The sequence below is a fragment of the Alligator sinensis genome, unplaced genomic scaffold (assembly GCF_000455745.1).
Source record: "Alligator sinensis unplaced genomic scaffold, ASM45574v1 scaffold1059_1, whole genome shotgun sequence".
NCBI lineage: Eukaryota > Metazoa > Chordata > Crocodylia > Alligatoridae > Alligator > Alligator sinensis.
This window is the reverse complement of record NW_005842103.1, coordinates 1,008,507-1,023,120: the sequence shown is the minus strand read 5'-3', so window position 1 is coordinate 1,023,120 and position 14,614 is coordinate 1,008,507. Positions and strand designations below refer to the sequence as shown.

At 48.8% G+C, this 14,614-nt stretch overlaps 1 protein-coding gene across 7 annotated transcripts in view; it reads right to left on the bottom strand.

Annotated features, from left to right (window-relative positions):
- HTR2C (5-hydroxytryptamine receptor 2C) overlaps window positions 1-14,614 on the bottom strand; it is a 391,327-nt gene that overhangs the window by 88,480 nt on the left and 288,233 nt on the right. The window contains exon 1 of one of the 7 annotated variants that reach the window (XM_025205090.1): window positions 10,289-10,340. The exons of the other annotated variants lie outside the window; for them this stretch is intronic. The gene's annotated coding sequence lies outside the window, so the exon portion shown is untranslated. Of the gene's footprint in view, window positions 1-10,288; window positions 10,341-14,614 lie in introns of those variants that run through there. 7 annotated transcript variants of the gene reach the window in all.

Sequence of the window (14,614 nt, the reverse complement as noted above, 5' to 3'; positions counted from 1 at the left end):
TTACCTCCCTGCTCACCCTCGCACGGCAAGGATGCTGATGGGGATCCAGATCCTCCGAGAGAGCGAGCAAGCGAGCAGCAGAGAAGGAAAATCCTGGCTCTCAGCTACAGCACCGGACACATCACTTGGGTGACCTGCATTTCAGTTTGCCCACCTTTACAATAGGGCCCTGCCTCCGTGCCGTATATAGATGCTACCTGGATCGAGATACAAGCCCTGATCCTAAAGCTGGGCTGAACTGTATATGGGGCAGGACCTGTGTGCTTAGCCAATGTGGCCCTCGGATATATTGGAGTATCTCTGATGCTGGCAGGAGCTGGAGCCAGCTCAGCCTCTGCAGCTACATCACCGGCATTGCTACCCAAAACCAAATGATGATCTCGCGAGGTCCCTTCCAGCCCTGACACCTGTGCAATCCATGAAATGGGGAAGATCTAGCGCATGGGAACCCCTGGTCCCTGGTGACGTGGCCTGCTGGGTGTACATGCTTTCCCCCAGGGCACTCTGGGGAAAGAGGGGACTCGAGTCAGATCAACACAGCTTGCACAGGGCTCAAAAAGTGTGAAGTGCAAGATCAAGTCTAAGTATTATCATCATCCGCATTGCCTCGGTCTTATGCTGCAGCTTCAGCAGCTAGCTGAATGGATTTCCTTTCCGGTGCAATGAGAGTGCCTCATTAGATAGGTCTAAAACAGAGAATGGATTAATCTTCATTGCCAGCACCATGACAGAAAGCTAACTGCGAAAAATTTGAAGCAAAAATGAATTATAAGCATGTAAACATGCACAGGTCCTAACCTCCCATCTTCCAGGCCTGTCAAGATAAACTTATTGCATTTGCATCGAAGAGCTGACAAAATAATGCAAATGGGGCCGCAGTAGTTTACACCCATCAGCTGCATCGCCTGATCGCGTTTCACCCCTAAGCGAGCAGAACCGCCTGCACGGCTTGGCTCTGCCTCGTTAGGAGATCAGAAAATGAAGCTGTTGCAGGCAGTGGCACCCCTCCCCTCCCCTCCAGCCCCCCACAAACAATCCTCGCAGGGGAAGATGGCAGGAGGAGACAGACCTTTATAAATATATTCCTGGCTGCTCTCTTGCCGTGCAAAGCTTGTTTGGAAAGCTGCGTTTAAAAAACGCCAGCAGGAGGGTTGTTTGCTCTGGTGTACCTCACTGTGGGGCAGATGGCTGTCAAAACCACGTAGGCATGCACACACAGCACACGTGTACACACACACGCACACATGCACGAGGCGGGCGTGCATTCACAGCTGCACTGAAGTAGGTATTCCCTTAACGCAGTCCCGACTGTTTAGACTTGGTCCCCAGAGCGGGCGACGGCGACCTGCCCAGCCGCAGTGCACGGGACCGTCCGTCATTGGTTTCAAAGCATCCTGCGCGGCGCGGCGCGGCGCATCGCATGGCAGGGCAGCACCAGCGCAGCCCTCTGCAACTCCGAACCTCGAGATGACTAGCTCTCCATTAAAGATCTTGGTTGAGACTGGTCATACGCTCGGGATGGCATCGGGGGGAAGTGTGTGCAAAGCAACACGTGGCCAGCTCCTGCGGTCATTACACGGTTCAGCTCCGCTCCAGCGATTTACTCGCGAGCAAAAGCTGTTTATCATCTCGTGTGCTCTTGTGCCAGGAATGCTGCTCCTTAAAAATATATTTAAAGTGAATCTACTTTATCTCGATGACCGATAAAACCCAGCCGCGTCACGACTGCATTTGCCGCACCCTCGGGGGGTTCGCTGGACCGGCAGCACGGGAGAGAGCGGTTATCACGAGACGCGGACGGGAATTTTGTGATGAAACATTTTTTCATTGAAAAACGCTAATTTGTCAAAACTGAAGGTTATTGCCGGAAAAGGTCGGTTTTGATGAATTTGTCAAACTGAAAAAATTGGGGGAGAATTATGGTTTTGTAAGCGTCTCATGCTGACATCTTCAGAACAAACAAGTCCCGTTTTCCTGCTTTGCGGTGACTTCTCGTTGTGACATTCAAGCTGATCAGGGCAACAAGCAGGAACCCTGAAAGGGTTGAAATCAAAACAAAAGGTTGACAAATATTGGAGCGAGAGACTTTGATTGACCTAAGCCTGTTTTTTCCGTAGATTTTTGGTTTACTGATTTCTCCAGTGTCGACGTCCAGTCTCGGCTCCAAATGGGGAAAAATATTTGCAATCTTGGGTAGACTCAGAAAAATCATTTTCTGCCATCCTCGCTGTGAGGTCAGCCGTCCCGGGAGCGCTCGAGCTGCGGTACAATTTGCTCCGTGGATCCAAACACCTCCTCTATCGCGTTCAGATTAAAACGTGTGAATGCGCGCTACAAGGAACACTGAGTTCGTTGTTTTTCTTTCCCTAACGAACTCTGCGAAGAATACAGCATAATTATGCCTCTATAAGAAACTACCGTGCTCTGAGACACACCAAGAAACGCTGCTTTTTGGCTAGCACCCATCTCTGCAAATGCTGTCACAAGTCTCCAAACTGTCACTCCAGCAAGTGCCCCGCAAAGGAAAAAACATATTTCTTCTAATTAGACCAAATTCCAGCTCCATGCTCTAAGAGTATAATTTCATCTTTTCACTACAAACTCATTAACCACTTGAGTTTAATTATTAACATTTGCTTAAAAATGCACGGCATTAGCTGGCAATTGAGGAACTGTAGCTCTTCATTTGTCGAGATCACGCCTGTCGCCGCGGCATCTGGGCACATCCCCGCTGCGTGGCGGCGCGGGCCGGGCTCAGGGGACTGGGCTGGGAGTCAGGGGACGTGGGCTCTATTTCTGGCTCCGCGACGGATGTGCCACGTGACGGTGGGCAAGCTGCTTCCCATCGCCGGGATTTCTTTTCCCCTCCCTCCTTGTGCTCGTCTGCTCTATTCGGACCGCAGCCTTGGGGGCGAAGACGGTCTTTCCCCGCGCAGGATGGGTGGGTCACCGCTGCTGCAAAAGCAATAACGGCGAGAGCTAAGATTTCATTTACTCAGTGCTGCCAGTCAGCGCTTCACGCCAAATGGCACCATCCCTCCTTCGAGCATCTCAGCCCCAAGACCTGGCCTCAGTTACTGGGAAGACCCTGCATAGGCCCGGAGGGACCGAGGAGCAGACAGCCGGGCAGGGGCCCTCGCTACAGCAGTGCCGGGGCTCCCCATGGGCGCCGCAGAGCAAGGTCTCAGGAACAGACCAAGGAAGCTGCTGAGCTGAGAGCTGCCCGTGCATTTTAAACTCCCCTCCAGTAAGGGGGTGAACATATAAGCCATTTATGGGAAGGTAAATGGGAAGAGGGCGTCACCGTGCATCAGCTGCTGCACAGTAACTGCCCGCGCGCATGCTCTTACTGCCGGGTAAATGAAAGCCAGACTTGGGTAACTTGCCCCTCTTTTACCAGGGGCTAAACTACCACTAGCTTCCACTCACCGTGGGAAGAGCCTGCGCAGGAGCAGGTACTGATGTGCGATGAAGCAGCTCTTCCTTTCCCCCATACATTGTTCGTATTCCCAGGCTTTCAGTTTAATGAGGTAGACAACTACAGCAGTTCAGGCGGGAGTAGCTGTAACGTATGATGTCGATGACATGGAGATGTGGCATGAAATCTTTCCTTCCACTCATCTTCTCTAATTAAAGTGAGACTTGCTTCTCTGCTCCTGTGAGCATCAGAGAAGTGAATGCACTTGTGGGCATCCTTTAAAAGAGACCTGCCAGGCTACAGGGCCTTCTCTCGCCTCCTGAAAACAATCCTGTATCAACCATGGGTAGGTTTATACCCACAATAAGACATCTACAGACTTCCAGAGCAGGTTTTAGGGGCTCCCTTGATGTGCATAAGGATCCCGCGGTCGGTGCTCTTGAATGCGTGGCTATCTGTAGCGCTCTCCAGAAAACTGCCCTACTTTGGCACCAGCTCTCCAGGATCTGGACTGCTAAATTCATCTTTGCTGCCTTTGCATCACAGCGCAGCACAGGGTCTAACAACGGTGATTCTGGCCTGCGCCACACTCAGTGAGCTTCTTCTTTGGTGATATAAAAGCTCTGGGCTGAAAAATAAGCGCTTCTGTGCTGCCAGTTCCAACAGGATTTTCAGAGGGGAATAAAAATATAAATGTATGCAAAAAACCCGCCCTAAACTCCTATTCAGGGTCTCAGGTGCAATCACACGATCTTTGCGTTTGGTAAATTCAGGTGTAGTCATTTCGGAAGTCCTTTGGCTCTTCCAAGCATGCACGATCGACAGCGTCTGTGCGTTGTCTCCTCCACAGCGCGGTGACTGACAACCCCTTGGTGGATCGCCCAGGCAGCCTAGCAATGGCATTGTTCTCGACTAATTGCCTGCCTTTTGTTTCTTAAAGTGTTGATTAGGGTTCAACTACCAATCACTCATCACTAGAGCTTTCGAAAGTTCATTTAGACCCCCCGTTGTGAAGTTTGCTCAGTGATGGGTCTGGTCCCGTGAACCACGGTAGTGGGAATTGGGAGAGCCAAACATCCACGTCCCTGGGCGCTGCTCGTAGGACCGAGCACCACGCCGTTGCTGCTTGCTCTGGCAGCGAGCACGTACGAAAGCCCCAACGCGTCAAGAGCCCGGTTCGCTCTGTCAGCCACGTATGCCAGTCCTGGCTCTGGCATTCATCCCTGCGTGCTCAGCCGGGGATATTTCATGGAGAATGTGAAATACTTCTTTGCTGAGAAGTCAGAAGTGCCCCTAACATATGCACATAGAAAGTAGACGCCTGTGTATCTGGGGCCAGAGGCCTGCGTGGGAACCGCGTGCTTGCATCTGAGTTCAGTGCGTTTGGCACAGTCTACCATTGATGAGCTACTCAGGATGGGCAGCTCGTTTAATTTCTGCTGAAAGAAATAATTAAGATTTTCCATCTAACAGAGAGATCACTTTCAAAAACGATGCAAAGTCAGGGAAGAGACATATACATAACTGGCAGAAAGCCAGGTGCCAAGAGGTGATGCTTTCTGAAGATCGCTGCGATTTGGATCTTTATGAAGTCCAATTAAACTCTTTTTTTTTTTTTTTTTATATGAAGAGTGCTATTACATTGCATATGGCTTTGTCAATGTATACATTAGGGAAGGATGGATTTTGGGTAGCAATTCATAAGTCATTCGCCTGTTACAAAAGCCAAATGTGAGCTGAATCGGATCTAGGGTTTGGAAGTGGAGCTGGTCCACCTCCCTTCTGCACCAGGGCTGGAAGTAGAAATCCTGTCCTCGGGAGGGAGAGTCCCTGGCTAGAGCCTCACAAAGCTTCCCACTTTTGCTAAAAAAGCAGTGGGAATGAACCGTCGCTGAACGAAAAGGACTTATGAGGACAGGTGCAAAGAGCCAGGGTTACGTGGTCGGGACAAGAGAAGACCAAGGGGGATCTGAGCACGGTCTGCAAACACCTGCTGGGTGATTCCAGCGAGGACGGAGATGGGCTTTCCTCTGTGCCCGCAGGGGACAGGACTCGGAGCAACAGCCTCGAGCTGCAACGAGGAAAATGTCGGGCGGAGATTAGGGCGAGGATAAGGGGTCAAGCACTGGAGCAGGCAGCCTAGCGAGGCTGTGAAACTCTCTCCTTGGCAGGTTTCAAGAGCCAGTTAGACAGACGCTTGCCTGGGACAGTGATTAGTCAGGAATGAGAAAACTTTAAGTCTTTTTGAATTGTCAGAATTTTTCTTTGTCGTCATTGTTGTTGTCAGCTTTTCGAGCGATCTTCAAAGCCCTGCCTGCTGCACGGAGCCTGTCTGCGGACGAGCACATCCCCTTGGGATGGTCTCACCAGGTAGCAATGGCACGTGCCTGGAGAAGCTCTGGTTGCACGTTTGCTGGAGAAAGCAGTGCTGCAATGCCCAGGTTATTTTTGCCAGAGCCTTGTGGCATTAGAGCTGGGCCCCGTCCTACTTCGGTATTTATCTTCAGCTCTGCATGAGACCAAGCCAGGGATGGGCAGCTTTACTTGAAAATGCTTGTTCTTTCAGAGGCTCCCTCCTGGGGTATTGCTTCTGTGGCAACATCTTCTCCAGAAGAAACAAGCTGTCTCACCCCAGTTCATATTTCTGTAATGACTACTGCACATCCCCTGCCGCTCTGCCGACGGTAGTTAAAGGCTGTCCTGCAGAAGGGCTCTCACCACGAGCCAGTGGCACGGTTAGGATCTCTGCAGGTCCAGGATATGCTCTTGCTAAACGGTGAATAAAATAAAAGAAATCCAAGGTGGTGCTCTCGTTCTGCAGTGCGTTGCACTCCTCAGAGCTGGAAGGACTTTAAGGCTTGTTTGAAAAGTTTTGCAAAACCTGTTTTCTAACAACTTAAAAGGACCTCAACTTTTCTCCAAATTTCTTCCTTCTGACTCTGTGCTGTGTAGGCATTCATCTGGGTGGCAACCTTCAGAGCTGCCCAACCAAACCAAGCCCGGCACTTGCTTGAAAAGCCAGGGTTTATATTTGATGGAAGAATGAAAAAGACAGGGATTCACGTGCAGGGCCTGGCTCTGGAAAGGTTCATATTTGTAACAGAGCTTCCTATTCTTGCACTTAAGTACCAGACACCTGGAAAAACAGAAGCAGACTTGAAAAGACTGTGGTGATGGGTTGGAATGATTTCTACTGAAGTATCCTGCAAAAACCATATGGGCTACTTACTCTGGGAAGGTACCGATCGCTCTTCTAGAAGAAGGGAACACCAGCTTTCACGTCTGGGAGCCTACGAGGCATTTCAGTGCCAGAACGGGGTACTAGCAGTCAAAAAAGCGATTGTGAGTAGGCAACGCACTAGGCCCTGCCTGTACCTACATCCTGGCGCACGAGGACCACGGGGTACCCCAGTCACTTTCAAACAAGCCGCTGGATCCATGTGGACTCTGCACCAGCAGCTCAGAGGCAGGACCAAGGCCTGTTTTTGCACACGAGTACCTTTGTGGCCACATTTATTGCAAGTGCAAACCAGTAAACACGCGCCCCAGCTGGACAGCCAAGTACCAACGGGCTCGTTCTACTCACCACAATTTGCGCTCACAGATTAAAAGCTGTGTCGGGGCCAGCTGAACATTTGGGCCTTTATGCTTTGTTAATTTGCTTTCTGCTACTTCTGAATGTGACCAGCATATTGATAGGCTCAGCGCTGACTGTACTGTCTACCGCCCTGGCCTCCATGCTTAATTGTGCACAAAATTGGTGTTGTTATCTATTGTTTTCTTCTTATTTTAAATGTACCGGACACTGCCTCGAATTTGTATTTGGGTTTCTATAAGGCTCATTATGCATCATTTTCATGGCTATAGGCTGTTGCTTGCCTATGTGAATGTGGATCCGTCAGCCAGCATCCTTGCTGAAGCCAATGCTACCGGCACAGAGTGGGTTGATCCTCAAGCACCAACTTTGCTGGACCAGACATCGCGTGCAAATGGCTGACTCTTGCCTCCCAAAACAAGTGCTCTACTCCCAGCTAAGCGGTGACTTGAGAGCTCAGGGTGGCCAGAGGAAACCCTACGAAGACGCGCTGAAGGCAGACCTCAAGAAAACGGCTGTCGACCTGCAGAGCTGGGAGGAGCTGGCTGCCAACCCACCCCAGGGGCACTGCCACCTCAGCCAAGTGGCAGCCCGTTCTGAGGGAAATCTTCCTGCCCTGGAAGCAGAGGAAAGAGAGCGGAGGAAAGAAAAGGAGAGGAATCCCAGCCCATAGCGCACTGCCCTGTGGAAAGACCTGCAACGGCTGCAGACAGAGCTGCGGCTCAAGGATTTGGACTCTTACGTCATCTCTAGGCCAACCAATGAGCCGCGGTAGAAATCATCCTCGAATCGACCATGACCATGATGACGATTTGAATGCGGACAAGGAAGGCGAGTACAAACCCCACAGAAGTTACAAAGCACGATGCTAAGTTTTGGCAAAAGCCCCTCTGTCTGCTATGTTCGCGTGCGCCGTGCGAAAGAGCTAAGGGGCACCATCTCCTGCCGCGCTTCCCAAGTCGACTGCACCCCTGAGACGTCCACGGTCTCCTTCGGGGGACCCCACGGAGACCTGCTCCAAGCATTGTTTCATTCACGTCCTTCACTTCTATAAAGCACGATCCGCTTTAGGCAGTGGTTACTTACAGTTTGTTAAAATACACTCAAGAGATCCCAGAGATCCCACAACCCCTGCTGTAGAGGAAGGCAAAACCCTACACATGTTCATTAATGCGCTGTAGTTACGGTGCATTAAGGTTAACCAAGTACTAATTCAATGCACGGTAACTCGTGCGACTGAGCAGTAGCACCGGTGCATGCTTTTTAATAACACTTACTGCAACGTAGCCTAATAACACGGCACGGTAGCGTATTCTCATGGGGTCTGCCCAGCATGCTACCGCACAGTGGTATTAGGCAACTGTGCAGTAAGTGTCTCGTGTAGACGTGCCCAATCTGTACCAGTATGACCACAGCGTAAAACTCCTTCCTAATCCCAAATGTCACCATACTTGTTTATGGACGGTGTGACTATTTAACCAAATTGTCTCTTTGGGCACATCTCTGCCCTGTGACACAGGAACACAGCCCTGAAAGGTGGAGGCACAGTGGTCAGTTGGCCGACAGCCCGTCTTGGGCACGTTGGTAAAACATAGATGGTTTTGGCAGGGATTTGAAGCTCACTCTGCAGTAGAAAAATAGTTGGTTTTGAGAAAAAGCAAATGCAAGTATGTACGGCTCCCCTGTTCCCATCCTGGGATCCGGCTCCAGCACCGCTAGCAAGAAGCCAGCTTTGCAACCACCGAGAGCAGCCCGTGCTGTGCTACATGCATTGAAATGGGTGCAGCACAGCCCGCAATGCTGAGGTCTCCACATTGCGGAGGGTGGCGTGAACACGTCTGCTGAGCGTTTGCTCTCCTCTCAAGCCTCCCTTTGCTTGACCCCAGGTTTCGCTTTGAGTTTGGGGTTGGAAGGAGCCAGGTGACACTCAGATTATTAATGACGTGTTAGTCCGACGTGGTATGAAGCCCTAACTCAGCCTGGGCTCCTTCTTTGTACTCACACCCCTCGGAGGAGCCTTCGGTGACCCGTGGTGGGCGTCAAGCTTGCAGCAAGCAGAGAACTCGAGCCTGAGTAGCACGATCTGGGAATTCACTATGAACAATCTGAACAGCTCTAATTAGATATGGAGGGATGAGACTTAAGTCTTAATTAGCTAATTTTGTCACCTAATTGCTACTGTAACAACCTGTATGTTCCTAATGATCTTCTTCGATTTATGTTTCCTCGCAAGCGCGTCCAGACGCTGAGAAATTAAGAAATATTTAAGTTCCACTTTCATCAACTGTTTATCGGATCAGCCGAGTCCATTTTGTTTAGCGCCGCGTGCTCATTTACAAAAACAAATTCCCGTCCTTATTAAAGCACTGAGGTAGTTAAGGCAGTGACTAATTCCCCAAGTCCTAGTTCTGTGATCAAGATGTGATATATTATTAATAAGAAATCTCAAATTGGCATGAAAATGCTTTTATCTCAACATGTGCTTTTAATTCAAGAATGAATTAAATGAAGATAGAAAAAGTAAATTATGTTACTGGATATAATGGAGTCTGGGAAACTGAACTAAATCATTTTAACATTTCAAAGGTGATATTGGGACCAATCTGGTTTAATATATCTGTATAAAAAGATCTGGAATGTGAGTGTATTGATTAAATTACAAATGCATCAAAGCTGAACGTATTTCACATAAACTCAACGGAGAATACAGAGAAACACAGGGAGGCGTAAACTGGGGACTGGATAAGCAATTCCTCTGCGTATGCAATACAAAACAATTACCAGATATCCATGGGTTGAAGCAATATTCTGGGTTTAATTAATTTAATGTCCTTTTTCATTAGTTTTTACCTGTAGGCCCTGATTAAACTGAGAAAAGATGTGTTTAAAATGTGCTGTATAATGTATATTAACTAACATGTTTCAAACAGCTCTTGGCACCAACGCTAAAAAAAAAAATGCTAGCTGATTTGGTCAAGGCTGCATGTTTTTAGCAGTACGAGGTGGCATTTAAATCCCTACAGTTGGTTCAAATGAGTCTATTAAGGCATAGTAGGTAACACATTTTATTAAAAGTGTGTTCACGCCTAATCTAGCGAGGGTTTCTGAGACAGAGCCTGGAATATGTTCACAGCTTTGCTGTCATGCCAGGGCAGTACCGCAGCCTTCGCGTCCACGGCAAGGGGAGACCTCGGCGGTGCTTAGGCCAGTCCTGGGCTTTGGGATGGGAATGAATTTCCCCCAGAAGGAGTTACTGCACTTGGGGGGGCACCTACCTCTGCATGCAATATTACTGAGGGCACCTTCCTGCAGCATTGGTGTGATTTATCCCTGCAATTTGCTGCTCTTGCCTGAAGAGTCTGACAATTATTCCCAGGAACTTCTGCGCCGGGGAAGTTTTGAATGCCGCCCTCTTGCTGTGAGCTGGGTCATCTAGTTAGCTTTCAAGTCTAAGACTTTGGAAAGAAAGAGCATTACTGAACGGAAATAATCTTCCTGCCTGGCAAATGAAACATACTGTGTGCTCCACCTCCACCACGTTATTAGCCTCAGAAGTGCCACTGAGTAGGGAAGAATAATTACTTCCACCGCATTAATTACTCAGTGACAATCTCTGGGCTGTGCTATGCAGCAGTGCAGATTCGATAATCACCGTAATCCCTTTTGACCTTAAAATAAATTAATCTGTTCCTCAGAATCCGGCATCCCCGAGGCGGTTTCTACTTGTCGGCTTGCCCGGGCACCCCTTCTTCCGGAGCCGGGACCCCTCGTGCGGAGGGTGGGAGCTGGCACGAGGGAGGGCATCTGCCAGCACGGCCCCTGCCTTGCCCTCACCCACCACCACGTCCGCTGCTCAGACTGAAGGAGAAAGGCCCTGGGTCATGAACAACACCCAAGGGGCAAACTCGGTGAGCATCAGGTGTCACTTAAATGCTCCTGGGCCAGATCCGCCTGGGGATAAATCACTGCATCTCTCATGGCTTTAATGGAGCCCCACTAATGTATACCAGGTGAAGAACTGGCCCCAGGGCCTTAGGCTCAATTGGCAAGTTCCTGAGTCTGCAAAACTGGCCTGGAAGTGTCGCCAGGAAAGCATCTCTCATGAGACCTTCAGCAGCTCCTGCTTCAACCAGGCTAATTAGCACAAGGTCAAGCTAATTGGCATGCTAAAAGCACCACACTAACACAGCCATGCTGATTCTGGTTTAGCAGGCAGCCCAGAAGGATACGCAGCCAGCCTGCGATGCAGATGTGGGCCCAAAGCCAACAGCCACATTTTTCTAGCCCAAGACATCCCTCAGCTAAAAAGCACCCGTGAATGTTGGCATCCTAATTGTTCCCCTAATGCATCTTGCGGTAGCAGCTCCTGCACTCTCGGTACACTTGATCAGTCCTAAGTAGAGGAAGCTCGGGGAAGAGGAAGCAAGCCGCGGGCTCCTAAAAGAATAAACTTTTGGAAACGTTATCACCTGAACCAGCTCTTGCACGTACTGTCGGCTTGTGCTGGATCAAGCTGCAGGTTCTTTAAAAACCATACATCTTTTCACTCACTTGAGCTAATCAGGAGCTATTTCCCACTGCAAACTGAAGGCACTTGGGAAGTCTCAGGAGGTCTCTTTTATGCTCATAACCACGCGTAAGTTAAAACTAACAACCTGGAAGAGAGGGGCTAACCAGCTCTGCCAAAAGCAGGAGTGTTGGTGTCTTTGCTAAAGGAAAAGGCAGATATCATTATGCCTCAGGAAATGCATCTGCTCCAAAACACATTAAGACTGTCAACAACTTGGCTTGGTTGCTCACAGCATGATACACAAAATAAAACAGCTCCAAAGCTACAGTATATAATAAAACTTGGCTCTTCGCACTGATGGTAAGTATCTGAACAGGCAAGGGGCATGCATGCTCCTTATTTAGATCTGTGAGTCACTTGGCTTAGCGGAGGAATCACTGTGGGTGAAATCTTCTCGCCTGTGTTAGACACAAGGTTGAACCATGGTCCCTGCTTACGTGGACTATTAACACAGCCGTCCTCGTATTTTTCCATTACCTGCTTGTTCAAAGTGCAGATCTACTGCAATGTTACCTTGCAGACTTGCTGCCGTTCGTGCAGAAGCTACCAATCCTACTAAACGCGATACTGGGACTGCCTATAGGACCCTGACTGAGCAGGGTGACAATAAGGACTACATTGAGCTCGATCAGTCAAATCTGTCTGCTTATCTAAGGACTTTCTGGGAGGTAGAGCAAAATAAAACTTACCCAGAGATTCAAACTTTGGAAAAGCAACGACTCAGCCAGATTAATCCATGGGATATACTGGAAACTACCCCTTGCAACTGAGGGACTTGTCCACCATGGAGCTAGGACTTTGAAAGGGGGGCGCAGCTGGTGTGGAACATCATCACATATAACCCAGAACATATTTGTCTCCTTTTAAAGAGAAATGAGGAGTTTTACTAAGTGCTAGAGACCTATCACTATATTATTCAGTTTAAGATCAAAGCAGAAAACAAATATAACTATTGGAGCATGCGCTCATTTTCTAGACTATATATAAAGTTTAAAAAACAGTGCACTGGGCAAAAAAATAGTCCAAGAATATTGTCTCATTAGTCCTGCCGTCATTGCAGTTAAATGTGCATCTCTTACTTGGATTCATAAAACAAAATCTCGCCTTCCTGAACGTCTTGACAGCGCCTCCAACACTCTCCTGCCAGTCATTTCTACACCCCGGGTAATACTACCCAGCCTGAGTTAAGGTTTTTTGCTAGAGGTAAAAGCCCTGCAGGCCTGTAAATGAGAAGAGAAACATCACCAGGAATGGCTAATGGGCATCAAGATCGGAGAAGAAAAGACAGTTTGAATAGTGAAACATGAAGACCTTTACAAAGGAGAGAGGGGCGGCAACACCTGTGGAGTGCAGAGAGATTAACAGGAATCAGGGAGAGGATAATTAGCCGTGAAGTCAACGCGCTCCCTCAGCACGGCCCCTCCCAGGCACTTGGGTTGAAAGTTGGGGTGCAGCCGGACAGAAAGGGAGGTGTAAGAGCACCCCTCTGGATCCCCCTGCTCCCACCTGGAAATGCAGACTAATACAGGGCATGTACTGAAGAATTTATCTATGAACTGTGAATACATCACAGGACAGATATTTTTAAACTTAGATACATTATTGAACACCCAAATGTAATGCAGTATTTTGGTGACAGCACACATGCATCAGGAAACTGCAGATGCAAAGGCTACATATTGCACATTATTCACTTAGCCGCGTGGACAGTTCTTGTCAAAATTAAATGTGTAACTGTAGTTTTGCAAAATTAAATGTGCAGTTTTGTGGGTAATGTTAAAAACTTGCCCTGGTTTGAAAAAAGTAGCACCCATTTGGGTCTCCGTTCTGCCTTCCCAACACAAAAATGATATCTCATACCTATAAAATGTTTCCATTTTATAGAAAACCAGGGTAAGAATTGTCCTTATACCTGCTAAAACAATAAGGTGTCTGTAGGGTGAAATGCAGCTCTCTTCTAGACAGTGGTTGATATCAATGATCAGCTCTACAATATATCAAAAGATATACAGATTGCAGAGCAGAGCAGGTATTTTTGATGGCACCGGATGCCTTTTACCATTTGTACTCATCTCACTCCTGCAGACAGTAATCGTGAATCAGGACTAGAGCAGGATAAATCACTGGCTGCACTTGAGGCAAAGCGCTGACGAATGTGCGCAAAAATGTGGTCCAGAAGGCAAACGGCTGCAGGAGGCGCCTCCGTCTCTGCTCCGGTCACAATCCTGCTCCGAACCTCTTTCTGCGCATGCTTTTTGTGCAATGATTTTGGATGAAACCCTTCTGCTATCGTCTTCTCGCCATTCAGCCAACGGTGTGCGCTGCACTAATGCACGTGGTGGTCGAGAGGTTGACTAAGGCTCAATGGTGCGGGAAATGATAACGGACACGGGGTACAGACTCAAACCGTGGAAAGAACAGCGCATGCCCACCTGGTCCAGGTCCCTGAGCATCAACCCTGGACATGAGGTGGGGAGGGAGCCACGGGGACACCCCAACACCTCCACTTCAGGGGGAGGGAGAGGCAGGGCTGATTCTCACGAGAGCGCCGGAAGTCTCCGCTGCTGCAGCGCAGACACACCTGCAGACAGACGTCTGCATCGAGACAGATTTAAAGCAACACGGAAGCAAGACGCAGACACGAGGCACATGAAATAATCTACGGCACTGAAACGCCACGCTCTCCTCTCTCATCTCGCAAGCCCAAAGAGAGAGACGCATTTACAAATTTAGCCTCAATCCCTCTCTCTGGCCACGTAAAGGCATCTTGAAGAGGACCCAAGTTAGTGTTTGGCTACACTTGGTTAATTTGTCACTGGGAAACTGGTTTATTAGTCACTGGGATAAGCTGTCACTATGGTCATGGTAGCTGGTTCACTGAATCACTGCCAGAGGACCACTGATTTGTAAACAAAACGCTCGGGATAATTCATCCTGTGTTAAAAGGTACTTACTCATTTGGAAAGGTAAGCGCCCGTGCTAAACAACCAGGGAATTTGCTCCTGGTAATTAGGAAGCTGAAAAGGCAGTG